Source organism: Vicia villosa, linkage group LG5, assembly GCF_029867415.1.
Source record: "Vicia villosa cultivar HV-30 ecotype Madison, WI linkage group LG5, Vvil1.0, whole genome shotgun sequence".
NCBI classification, from domain to species: Eukaryota; Viridiplantae; Streptophyta; class Magnoliopsida; order Fabales; family Fabaceae; genus Vicia; species Vicia villosa.
In genome coordinates this window covers 130,525,548-130,540,180 of record NC_081184.1, presented here as the reverse complement: position 1 = coordinate 130,540,180, position 14,633 = coordinate 130,525,548, and the positions used below count along the sequence as shown (strand labels likewise).

At 33.3% G+C, this 14,633-nt stretch overlaps 1 long non-coding RNA gene across 8 annotated transcripts; it reads left to right on the top strand.

Moving 5' to 3' along the window:
- The first annotated feature begins 5,198 nt into the window (after nucleotides 1-5,198).
- LOC131602493 (uncharacterized) lies at nucleotides 5,199-8,387 on the top strand. 8 transcript variants are annotated; one of them, XR_009284107.1, is made up of 5 exons: nucleotides 5,199-6,434; nucleotides 6,521-6,604; nucleotides 6,993-7,115; nucleotides 7,194-7,273; nucleotides 7,483-8,387. It is a non-coding gene; the product is annotated as an uncharacterized LOC131602493 (long non-coding RNA). The 8 variants fall into 8 exon arrangements; XR_009284105.1 differs by having other exon boundaries at nucleotides 5,199-6,142; nucleotides 6,333-6,604; nucleotides 7,062-7,115; nucleotides 7,483-8,384; XR_009284103.1 differs by having other exon boundaries at nucleotides 7,062-7,115; nucleotides 7,483-8,384.
- Nucleotides 8,388-14,633: the final 6,246 nt, after the last annotated feature.

The following is a 14,633-nucleotide window of genomic DNA, read 5'->3' as shown; positions in this document are numbered from 1 at the left end:
CTCAAAGATAATGGAACCTTATTTTGATGTGCTTTCTTAGACCATGAGCTATCGGGTTCTTCGCCAAATTGATAGCTGACATGTTGTCGATCTTCATGGTAATTGCTCCATGATCTTCTTCTGTAATCTCTTCGACCAGATTCACCATCCATGTTACTTGACATGCACAAAGAGAAATAGATATGTACTCTGCTTTACACGATGATAATTCCACTACTGGTTCTTTTCTCGAACTCCAAGCAACTAGGGCACCACCTAGCATGAACACCAGATGTGGATTTTTCGATCCTCAACATCACTACACCAACTCGAGTCGGTGTAACACACTAGTTTACATTCTTTCCTTCATCAGCTGCAGGAAAAAGAATTCCATAGTCGAGAGTTCCTTTCAGATACCTTAGTATCCTCTTTGTCGCTGCTAGATGAGATACATTTGGCTTCTGCATGAATCTACTCACCATACCCACATTGTATGCTAAGACAGGCCTTGTGTTGCAAAGGTATCTCAATGACCCAATAAGTTTTCTTTATTGGGTTGGGTCAACATCATCTTCATCTGATTCTTTCGACAGTTGCAGTCTTGGTTCTGTAGGTGTCAAAGTCGACTTGCATTCTTTCATCCCAAATCTCTTGAGAAATTCACTTGCATATCTTCCTTTATGCATCATCAAGCCTCTACCTCTCTTGTAGAATTTGATGCCAAGGAAATATGAAATGTCACCCATATCATACATTTTGAATTCCTTGCTAAGATCACCTTTGAATTCTTCAACCTTTTTCTTGCAACTACCTGTTATCAATAAGTCATCAACGTAGAGACATAGTATAAGCAATTCACTTTTTCTTCTTCTTACATATACTCCATGCTCACTTCATAAATTCCTTCTCTTTTAGGAAATTGTTGATCTTCTTATTCCAAGCTCTTTGAGGTTTCTTAAGTCCATATAGAGCTTTACGCATAAAGTACACCTTTCTCTCTTTGCCATGTTTCACAAACCCAGTTGGTTGTGTAACATAGACTTCTTCGTCTAAGGGTCCATTCTGGAATGCACATTTAACATCCATCTAACACATGTGCCAATTGTTCATGTTCGCTAGACTAACAATCAATCTGGTTGTTTTTATCCTATAAGCAAGTGCAAAAACTTCATCGAAATTGATTCAGAGATCCTTTTGCCACAAGCCTTGCCTTGTGTCGAATCACTTCACCTTGTATACCCACTTCACATCAACTGCCTTCTTGCCGACAATTCGATAAGTGACCAAGTGTTGTTGTCTTCAATGGGCTTTGCTTTTTCATTCAAAGCTTTCACCCACTTTGAATCTTTCAATGCCTCGATTGCATTGACAGGTTCGACATATGCGTAGAAAGCGTAATGTACTAGCTCACCTTCGTCATTGACCATATCATATGATGTAACCACACATTCTTGAAACCTTCCAGGCATGTGTCTTGTTCTCCGAGGTCTACTTGGACTTGCATCACGTCTAACTTCTTCTTGTCTAACTTCTTCTCTTTCGACCTCGGTGGATAGTTCTTCACAGAAGATTCTTACTAAATCCTTCTTAACATTATCAGCCCAATCCCATTCCTTAAGCTCATCTATGATCACATCCCTGCTGATCACCACTTACTTTTTCACTAGGTCGAACAACTTGTAACCTTTAGTTTAATGATATCCTATTAGGATTGTTTGACTCAATTTGTCATCAAGTTTTCTTTTCAACTGATCTGGTACATGTCTATGTGCTATATATCCAAATACCTTCAAACGACTTAAGCTAGGCTTCACACCAGACCAACATTCTTCAGGCGTAATTCCTTTTAGTTTCTTCGTTGGACATATGCTCAATATGTATGTTGTAGTCGACACATCTTCGCCCAAAACTCTTTAGGTAAATGCTTGCTTTTCAACATACTTCTTACCATATTCATGATGGTTCTATTATTCCTTTCTTCAATTCCATTCTACTGTTGATTGTAGGGAGGCACCACCTCATGCATAATCCCTTATTTCTCATATAGCATGTCAAAGTCTTGCGACACATATTCTCCACCAGCATCAGTCCTTAAAACCTTGAGCTTTGGACCACTTTGTCTTTCGGCTATAGATTTAAACTTGGAAAATACCTCGATCACTTCACTTTTCTTCTTGATCAGGTAAGTCCACAGTTTTTGACCGAAATCATCAAAGAATGTAACAAAGTATTTGTAACCTCCATTAGAATCCATTTGGATTAGGCCACATACATCAGAGTATATGACTTTGAGGATTGCCTTCGACTTGTTTCATGCATCCTTGGTGAAGTTATTCTTGTGCTGCTTTGCTTGCACACACTTCTCGTGGAATTTCGATCTCTGGTAACCCTGAAACCATATTTCTTATTTTCAACTTTCTGATGTCATTGAAGTTGAGATGGCCTAGTTGATAGTTCCATATCCACTTATCTCTGCTAGCTGCAGTCGCAAGGCATTTATGCTCCATCATATTGAGTTCGATCTTGAAGGTTCTATTCTAAGACATAGGAGTCTTCAAGATTAACCTTCCACTTGCGTCGACGATAATTGAAACACTGAATGTGACTTTTGTCAGGTTTCCAACCACCACCTCTTCCTATATTTGCAACACCACCTCTTTGGTTGCCTTGGTATGGTCTTCTCTAATTCGATTGATTTCCTTCTTGTTGGTTTCGACCAGTCAAATTGTTGTAGCCTCCTCTAACTTTATTTCCATTCAAATTTCATTTGCCTTTCTTTTTTTGCTGACTGAGCCTGCAAAGCCCCATCACTCTTTGACTTGTCTGCAGCTCTTTCAGCCATTCTTTGTGATGGTGTGAAAAACACAAGAAAGGGGGGGGGTTTAAATTGGGTTTTAAAAACAAAGTCTTTTATAGAAAATTCCCTTTAATAAATATAGTTTTTCTTCACTATTGATAATAAAGTTAAAGATGCAAGAAGGAAAGAACAAGGTATGTTTATACTAGTTCACTTGAATATTATCAAGCTAATCTAATCCACCCGCCAAGGTGATTTTGCCTTATCAAACAAGGTCTTGATCCAATAATCTCACAGATTATTACAATGCACAAGCTAATTGCAAGTGACTCACGTACAATATCTAAGACACATTAATCTTAGACATCAATTCTCTAATTGCAAGCTAATTCCAATTCTTGATGGTTTATTGTATATATTTATTTGTAAATATATGTAATATTTTTTTAAGTAAAATTTGTTAAAAAGTTGCTTTTATAAAAAATTGTTTTAAAAAGTAAGTGAAAAATTTAATTAAAAGGTAAAAAAAACTATTAATATATTAAAAATATATAAATAAAAATAGGCGGGCATGATTTTTATGCCCATTTCACTTAGCGGGCATGCCCGTCCCGCTCGTTTTTTAGCGGATTTAAGGCGGGGCGGGCGGCCGTTTTGCCACCCCTAGTTAAAGGCCTTCTACCCCCCTGCCATTGTTGCGAATTTTGATTTATCCCTCCTTAAGAAAAAAAATTTGTGATCTGCCCCTCAAAATACCCAGATTCCATTTCTCTAAACACCCTATTGTCAGTATTGTGCTACTGTGCAATAGATTCTTTATAGGTGGCAGTCCAGTAGGATTTATTTTATTTTTAATTTATTTTTTAATTGCCACATGGAATTCTTTAATATTAATTTAATTTTTTAGATAATTTTTTTACTTTTTCATATTAATTTTTATATATATTATTTTTTTATTTGCATTTTATTAAATTGATTTTATTAATATTAATATTTGGTAGAAATTTCTTTTTCAATAATTAAAATATTATATTTGGGCTAGGCTTAAGCCCATTATTTGTTTCAAGAGCAACCCAATTCTCTCAAACTATTTTAATTGATTAGTCCATGTGTGTTATTGGTTTATAAACACTGGTTTTGTTTTGTCTGTTGCAACCGATGTGGGACTAAAGAACTCCATGGAACATTCTCATATACCAAACTTCAACCATTCAAAACCTGTAAAAAAGACATTGGTACTTAAAACTTCTTTTCATCCATTACTTCTAGAAAATAACAGGAACTATAAATACATGATGTGCAAATAAATTCTTGATTTACAGTAACTAAATCACCTAAGAAGATAGCGAAAATAGCTGCAGTCTTGCAGACTGGTTTGCACTACTAAAAAAAATGCAATTTAGAGAGGGAAATTAGTGAAGGAAGTAAATCCCTCACTAATTGCGATGAATTTAGTGAGGGAAAATTGTGTACATAATTAATAAGGAGTGCGTAAAAATTAGTGAAGAATGTTGCGAGGTAATTAATCCGTCACAAAAATTCCTTCGCAAATTCCCTCACTAATTTAATAAATTAAATTTAGTGAGGGAATTTGAGAAGAAATTTATTTATCACTAATATTTCCTTCACAAATTACCTCATAAATGTTTTAAATACTTTTGTGAGGGAAATATTCTCTCTCTAATATATTTTTTATATAAAATAAATTAAACTTGAGTTTTTTGTTATTGACACTATAACTTAAAATTTAAGTAAAAAATTATTTAATATTAAATGAGTTTTATATTATTGTAAATTATATATATATATATATATATATATATATATATATATATATATATATATATTCAGGATAATATGACGATTTTAATATATTTTATCGTAATATCTTTTGTTTTGATAATATTGAATATTTTTATTTGTATTTTCTAAAAAAATGGTAATATTTTTTCTTTATATTACACCATTTAAATTTATTGTTTTAGAATATTTATTTTATTCAATGTAATACCTAAACTTTTCTTCATAAAATCAATATTCCTTCCTATTGATAGATGATAAATACTATCCTAAATAATAAACATATCTTTAATATATTTTATTGCAGTATCTCAAATGAATCATGATGTTTAGGAAATTTCATATCAAAACATACTATATATACCAAATTGTAAATAATTTAATTAAGAATAAATATATATAATAAAGTTAAATAAATTTAATTAAATTAAAAAAATATCATCTTTAACTTTTAATTTCCCTCTCACTTCAATCAAACCAAATTTAATTTCCCTCCCACTAATAAACCAATTTCATTTCCCTCTCACTTCAATCAAACCAAATTTAATTTCCCTCTCATTTCAATCAAACCAAATTTAATTTCCGCTCTCACTAATAAACCAATTTCATTTTCCCTCTTTCATTAGCCAATTTCACATTAATAATAATTTAATAACTATTTCCCTTTTTCAATTGTTTTCTCACGTTCCCTTTTCTTCTCTTCTCCTTTCCATCGTTCTCCCCGGGTTTGTTGCAGCCCCATCCCCTAACCCTAGTTTTCAACATGTCAAACAATCACCATACATCACAACGTTGCCCGTCTATCTCACTCATACTGCTTCGACCGTCCCTCTTCATTTTCTTCCCGGTTGCAGGTCTCTAGTCCTCTTGCTTACACTTTATTTCTCTCTTTTTAGGTAAACAACTTCTAATCATTTTCTCTACATATTCTAAAAAAGAAGAAATTCTATGTTTTCGTTGAAATCAGTTACGTCCATTGGATTTTGTTGCTTCAGCTAGTGAGTCAACTCGCTCTCTCCCCTATGGAGAGTGAAATTTCAATTTTCTCACCTTGGTTATTTTTGAATCTGTTTTTTACTAACCCCATTAATGAATTTTTGTTGTTTTAGTAGTTCTTATAACATTTTTGAATTAGGAGGTTTTGTCATGCTTCTGTATGTATTGTGAAGTCTTTAGCTTTTATGTTGTGGTTACGGAAAATTGATGCGTTTGAGTGGTGGTGGTTTAATGTTTCTGTATGTGTAGTGAAGGTGCTTTTGGGGTATGATTACTATTTTTGAATAGTTTTAATTTTTTGATGTTGTAGGATATACACACCACGATTTTTCCCATTTTTTGTTATTTGGGTTGCGTGTTGGATTAGAAAGGTTTTTGTTTGTTAATGTTTATTACTTTGTTTTATAGATTGTGTACATGAGATGCATCTAGTTGATATTCAATAGAAATAATGGTTGAAGTTGAGGATAATGATGATTGAAGCTTGAATGAAGAAAGTGAGGTTGAGAGAAGTTCTACTTTGTCTTCACTCCTACAAGTTTCCAACCCAAATGTGTACAAAATATTCAGGTTTAGACCTTGTTACCCAATTGTGACATCTTATGTGTTTCCTTTAGATTTATGGCTAAAGCTTTATTCCAAGGCATTTAAGTTTAAAGATACACCTTTTTTTTTAGTCTAAGGTATGAAGGATTGTTGTTGATGATGTTTTGTAAAAGGGAATGTGATTGTTGTATTATGATCACATCAACTTTTTTAGGACGTTGAGAATACTTGATAAGGTTTCTTATGGGACAACACTTATTGTATCCATTATAATTGTTTACGCTGCAATAATTGCTCTTATAACTAGCAGCCAAAGGTATTTCACAACTGAGATATCTCAATTAGTAGTTTACTTTAAAACTTTTGTGGTCTCAATTCACTCATAATATTTATTATTTACAGCAAGGAGGACAATCGCGTATGACATGGAGACAAATCTTAAGATTTAGAATTCACTTTCTTCATTAATCCATCAGATTTAATATGGTAATTATTTACTTGTCTTTATTATGTGAGCCAAAAATGGAGGAAATAGAAGTGTCAAGTTCCATCTCGTGTCATGTTTGGAAGACTTTTTAATGAAATGGGTAGATAGAAAGACTAATGATTTTGTGCTTATGAGAGTTTAAGTTATAGATAAGTTAAGTCATCTAATAAGATTTTGTTCTTGAACTATATTCTGTTCAAAATTATTGAGTAAAGGGCTATACCAACTTTACAACTTGTACATGACAATTTGTTGATGGAAAACCTTATGTTTATACCTTATGGAGCAACTACATATTGATACATTACCTGAAAGATCATTTTCACTATATTATTCCTCTTTTGAGTTTCTTAAAAGTTTCTGCCTCTTACTCTAATACCTTTTCAGGTAGTTGAAAGCATATACTTATGGTCATTGCATATAAATATTTTGAATTTGATTTTTGATAATGACCAGAAAGCTATGGTGAAACTGGGATGCACATAAATTCTAGTGATGACTTGTCTCTCGGTAATCATATTTCTGTTATAATAAAAAATTCAATTCATTTATTTTGTTTCTGCTTAAAAAATTTGGTATGCCCTTCAGGTCGAAATTTTAACTTGATCATGAAGGGACAATTTATTATTCCATCAATCCTATGTGGATAAGATCAACAACAACTACAAGTGAGATTTTGCCTTATAATATAGTTTGTTGGTTAGGCTATGTTCACAAATACTAATACATTCCATTTACTATGATTGCCTTATTACATGAGTATGAATTATATGTAAATATATTGACATGTTTTGTTTATAATTATAGTTGATATTTTAGAACATTCATTATTGTTGTTGCATTTCAAATTTTCTACATGTTTGATTTTTTTTTCCAGGAAATAGTATATCATCATTACTCAAAGGGAAAAAAGTTCATTTACATCTTTTTAGGGGCTGAATGAAAGGAGACTCATATTTGCAAGTTGCAGCCTATGGATAAAATTTGTCTCCTAAATGTATAGAAGACTTCAATTAAGGGATGAAAAAGTTAACCATGCATGATACAAACTAAAAAAAGGTTTTACTTACCTAATCCCACTTGCTTAGTGTGGCTAGAATTTTAAGTTCTGTTTGATATGTAACCATGGGAAAGCTAACCATGCATGATACAAATTAGGAAAAGCTTGAACTTACTTAATCCCACTTGTTTGGTGTGGCTAGTAATAAACCATGTGAAGATCAGATTATTAATGTATTTTATTTATGGCTATTGATTTAATAATATTATACTAAGATATCACAATGTATTAGTTGCATTTTAAGAAGGTATGTTGTTCAGTTGTCCGTTGAGTTTCATAGTAAATAATATCTAAATTGTATATGTGATGTGATAGCAATTCCTTTTCATTAAATTTTCTCTCTTTGAATTACTTTGATTTCTAAATATTTCAACTTCGATATAATATTTTATAGTTTTAGTAATTAAGGTAATTTAACAACAATTAAAATTTTTAGAAGTGACCCAATCTTATATAATGTAAGTTTGTATTTAAATAAATAGAATATAAGAGAAATGGAATGCAAATTGTGAAACATGTTCGTAAATTAGTGAGGGAATTTGAAACAAGTCACTAATTAGTGAGGGAATCAAAATACGTCCCTAATTAGTGAGGGAACGAGTAATTCGTAAATAATTAGTGACGGAATTAAGAAAAAAAATGATGGTTTTGGAGAACTTTTAGTGAGGGATTTATTTACTTTTGTGATGATTAAATTCCGTCACAAGTTGTGACGGATGACAAATTCCCTCATTAATTTTTGCGACATAGAAATTCGATACGAATTTTGGATCGTCACAAAATCCGTCAGAAAACTAGTTTGTGACGGAATTTTAATACTTTTGTGAGGGATTTATGCCCTCTCTAAATTTAATTTTTTTAGTAGTGTTGGTCCAAAAGCAGACGAACTACAAGAAATGTTACAGACTGGTTTCTTTCAATATCCCATTCTAGTGTTTAAAGCAAAGGTTGAAGGAATTCCATGCATGCATATATTAATGAACCAACAATGATATATATTTGTTATTACACTTAATTTTAAGATATCTATTTGTTATTGATGATGTTAGGATTCAAGAACAATATTAATGAACCAACAACGGTTTTGTGTGATCGCATGGCAGTTGCATCCTCTTGATAGGTGATGTTCAATGTTGAACACTAGAAAGTGTAGTTAGAGAGAGGCTTCCTAATGATGTCATTGCTTGAATGATTAGTCATTCATAGAACAACTTATTATACAACTTGAGTTATTTTGTTGATTTCAATTATTTACTATTTGATAATAGGATCCAATGCATTTGAAAATTAGCCTGTGTGGTTTAGCTAACATAAAATATATTTGATTTCATTAATAACACTTTTTTCTTATATTTTCATATAAACGTAATAAAGAAATTGCACCTTAGAAGAAAAACAATCACTTAAAGAAAATGTTGACACAATCCTCAATTCTATTGAATAAAAACATACATAAGTTGTCATAGAAAAAAATAATCAATCTACTAGGTGCCATAAACAATGTGAAAGGCAAGGGCCATGAAAGAGTCATCTGTAAAATGTAGAATGAAACAGAAGGAAATATATGTCATAAAACAAATTATTGTAAAAATGATATGCCAGTGCGTTTACATTTTTATTTTACTAAGTTAATTCTTTATTAGGTATGTGTCCTATTGTAACACCTCATACATAACTGACTAGTATATTATGCATGAAACGTTAAAAATTGATATTGAGTACATACAAAAGCCAAAGATACAAAATGATCCATATAAAATACAACATGAAATTCTAATAAGAATTACAAAACATGTATCTTCAATGGATCTACACAGCGGAAAATGAGATCTAACGAGGTCTCCGATCCATCACCACTTCCAAGTCTTCAGTCCAAACCTGCTACTGACCAAACACTACTAAACTGCACCTGAAAAAGATAAGTTAATTGGGGTGAGATTACTAAATCTCAGTGAGTCCGCCTATCCTATGGGTCCACTCGGATCTACAGGGTACATGCATCACAAAACGAATCCACCATTGATTCGGGGTTTATCCTCACATCCGGTACAAGTACAGAGCAAACACATGAATCATCCACCATAGGAGTCATCATATCACAAGTACTCAAAATAGTACAACAAACACGTATGCAAACCCATACCCATGTACGGGGAATCCAGAAGTAGTAACAACCGGTCTACCTAGGCTGCACCACACACCCTCGGTGAGTCACCAAGTGTCTGTCGTCAAAAGACTCGCATAAGACCATCGCTAGATGAAGCGGATGAGTCCTTCATGGAATTTCATCCGTGACGAGTTACAGCGGTGACACTTCCTATGTGGCGTCACGGCCCCGTCAACATCCATACGCAATATGGTTTCCGCAAGTGCGAAGACGCCTAATTGATTGCACAAGCCCATTCGGGTAGGAGCCTAGTGATGTAGCCTACGTGGCACCACTAGAGGTGAGTTATCCAGGTGATATCGCCTAAGTGGCATCACTACTCCACCATACCAATCACTCCAAGTGTGTTCTGTAACACCCCAAATTCTACCCAAAAATATCATGCGAAAAATTAGAGTATTTTAAAAACTATCAACAATGCACTTGGGATATCACATTTACTTCCTATAAACAACTCATAAACAGATACATAGCACTTTAATCTCAGAGAAGCACAAAACAACTTATAACAACTCTTAGACAAACCAACTTCATTTTAATATGCAGCGGAATCATAACATTCGAATTTATAAACAAATCATCTTATTTAATCGAAAACAACTTCAAACATCATAGTACTTCTCATTATCCAATTTGGAACTCAACAACTAAAACATGAACAACATAGAAACAACAATATAGACAACCCCCGAGTGCTACGTATCAGAGCGACACACCAACCAGACACGGTGAATCTACAAACTTCCACAGCTATACTTGAGTACCTGCCCATTTCCCATGGTAGGGGAAACATCAGCAGAAGGGGTGAGATATCAAACATTATAAAGGAAAGTATGATAATACATATAGCAAAGATAAAATCATACACAATTCACCACTTCTCAATATAAGCAATTTGCATCACAACAATAATGTTAACTATCAACTATAACAATGTATTCAAGTTTACAAGTATGTCATTCAAGCACATAATAACATATACTTCATAATAACAACGTAAATTAATACAACTATCAACAATGGCAAAACATGGTTCATATATTCCACATATATACATATATCATTAATACATATATATATTTGCATTCTCATCATATACGTTTCATTTACATATATCACCAAAATCATGTACCAAACATCACCAAATTTAATTATCACATCTCATGCACACATAACAATCACCTAATCACATAATTACATATATTCAAACATCACGTAACTCCAATGTAACTCAATGCAAGACATGTGACTCTATGCATGTGGTACCCAATATGGACCCAAAGTTCCACCGCTTCCGATTCATATAGAATCTAGCCACGCTTCAGATCCGGACAAGACCAAAGCCACCAAATGTAAACATATAGTTTACCGCTTTCCGATTCACTCTAGAATCCAAGCCACGCTTGTGTTTCAAAGCAATTCCACCTATGTTTCAAGGCACACTATGATATGAATGTATGTACAATCTCACAAATATATGCAATTAAGATCATCTCTACCATCTTAACTTTCCACATATCACAATAATTCAACTCTATGAATTATCCACCAATTGTACACAACATTCACAACACACACACATCATTCACATATGAGAGGCCAATTAATCAATTACGATTCACACAATCCAATTAACACTAGTAATCATACTATCTCATGTTAATTCTCATTTTTGTCAATTATACATGAACACACATTTTCAACATCAAGCAATTAGTCATTAGAATTAATGCTAACCAACTAACCATAAAGAATCAATATCAAAACAACATCATTGGCATGACAATATATATATTTCTCAACATACATATTCAAGCCAAAACACAATTACAAACAATTTCTCAAAATACCGTAATTTACCGATAAACCGAATAATTGGTCCAAGTTCAAGTATATTCCAATCACATAGACTTATTGGAATCAATTCAACTAATAATTTAACTATCCAATTAATAATTAAACTATATTAATTTCAATTCAACTATTATATTTCTATTCCATTATTTTCCAATTCTATAACAAAACCCATTATTTCACTATCAATGGTTTACTCACAACAAACATAACAATCTAATACACATAGATTATCAATTGCACACAACTTATCACATTTATATCATCACATTCCAACAATCATCAAATACCCAAAATTGCAACATAGAAGAACATGGATATCAAAGTATAGAATTAAACCCACTATAACATACTATCATACAACCCTTTAGCATGAAAGAACCCCACCCTTACCTTGACAAATATGAAATCTTTCACCATAGCTCTAAGCTTTTCTCCAAAATAAATCCTTCAAACATAATTTGGAGACACACCTAAAAACCAGTTCGGAAATCAGCTTATCAGACGAACTTAAAATCCTCAAAATCAAAATCTCTCCGGTCAGAACTTACCTCTATGAGTCAGGAACGTTGTGTCAAAACCACGCGAAGATCCAACGGTTGGATTGAGAGATACATCCGTTTTGCTAAGGTGAATCAATGCTGAAACTTGCTGCAAAAATGAGGTTTCTTCTAGCTTTTCTCTTCCACCATTGTTCTCTTCCCTTTTGCCTCTTTTCTCTTCTTCCTATCTTTTCCCCCAAATGAAAATAGTAACCTCTAAAACCTTAATCTTCTCTTACTATCTCACTTATGTCAATTGGGCTTAACCCACCATCCATCCATTATGTTTCTATCACTTAGGCCCATTTAGGTATATCTCTCTAATAACTCAATTAAGTCAAACAACACAAACACTCATATAATTAAATACTTAAATAATTATTATATCACATAATAACTAAATAAATGAGTTATTATTAAAAATACCAAACAATATAATTACTAATATAATTAATAAAAATATTAATAAAAATTGGGATGTTACAACTCTCCCCCACTTAGAATATTTTCGTCCTCGAAAATACCCTCGACACAACCATCTCATCTCCAAAACTACACTTACTCTCCCCAGAATCACACGAACACAAAGGCGTTCCACACCTTCGACCATACAAAGCTTCAAAATACAAGCTCTCAAAAGATCCTTAAGTTACTGAATCGTCTTCTCCGTTTGACCATCAGCTTGCGGATGATAAACAAAACTCAAACACAACTTAATAATCAAAGTACTCTACAAAACTTTCCAAAATCTAGAAGTAAACTTCGGATCTCTATCAGAAACAACACTCGATGGAATACCATGCCAACTCACAATCTTTTCAAAATACAACTTTGCAAGTCTCTCCATCGGATAATCCCTGCTTATCGGAATAGAGTGAGCAAAATTCGTCAATCCATCTACAATGACCCAAATTGCCTCACAATTAATCGATTTCCTAGAAAAACCCAAAACAAATCCATAGAAATGCTATCCCACTTCCACTCAGGAATGGACAACGGTTGCATCAAACCAGACGGTTTCTGATGTTCAATCATTGACTTCTGACAAGTCAAACACGAATACACAAATTCCGCAATATCCTTCTTCATACCTCGCCACAAAAATAACTTTCTCAAGTCTTGATACATCTTAGTAGCACCAGGATAATTACTCAACCACTTTGATGCCCTTCATCCCAAAAATTCTCTTTTTCAAATCCGAAACATCTGAAATACAAATTCAATCACGACATCTCATGACACCGTTCTCGTCAATCCGAAAATTATCACCTTATCCTCAATAAATCAATTTCATCTTGTCAACCAATTTCAAATCCGATTTCTGACCTTCTCTAATCTCATCAAGAATACCACAAGTAAGCTTCAACATACCAAACTCAAATCTCGAAATTATTCCAACAATTCCAATTCTTGAATCATCAACATAGACATATGCAATTATTTCCTACTCAATGCATTGGCTACAACGTTCGCTTTTCCCGGATGATAATTCAAAGCAAAATCCTAGTCCTTCAAGAATTCCAACCACCTTCTCTGTCTCATATTCAACTCTTTCTGATTAAGCAAATACTTCAAACTCTTGTAGTCACTATACACATCGAATCTCGATCCAAATAAGTATTGCCTTCAAAGTTTTAAAACAAAAAACAACGGCGGCCAACTCAAAATCTTGCGTCAGATAATTTCTCTCATGAATCTTAAGTTGCTTTGGAGCATAAGCTACAACTTGTCCTTTTTGTTTCAACATAAATCCTTGCAAAACCTTCCTTCTTCTTAACCAACAAAAACATATGCACCTCTAGACGACACACTCGAACGAATCAACCTCTCCTCAAACAAATCTTCAAGTTGACTCTTCAACTCTTCCAACATCATAAGCAGACATCCTATATGGAGTCCTCGATACAAGACTAGTTCTAGGAACTAAATCGGTCGAAAACTCAACTTTTCTTTCTGACGGTAAATCACTTACATCTTCAGGAAACACTTATGCAAATGCGCCAACTATCGATAATCCCCCAATCGTCATTTCCTCATGAACATCCAAAGTTGCAAACAACCTAAACAACATCGCACCATCTTGCACGGACTTATTCACTTCCAATATTATCAAGCTGGTAAGACAAGTCTATCTCATTCCAATACGATTCCGTCTACTATCAACAAGAGATTAAGGGTGATCAGTTCCTCAATTTGTCAATAGATAGCCGACAACCATAATGGTAGCGTAAACCATCGTTACTTAACTGCAATAGAATCCTTTACATCACCAAAAGTACCATACTTTATTAACTCCCAAAATCATCTGAACATGCTAACACACACCTTGTGATAACATTAGAACATAATTCCTTTACACCACTATCAACACTTTTTATTCTTGGAATCATACTCGTCCCTTCGCA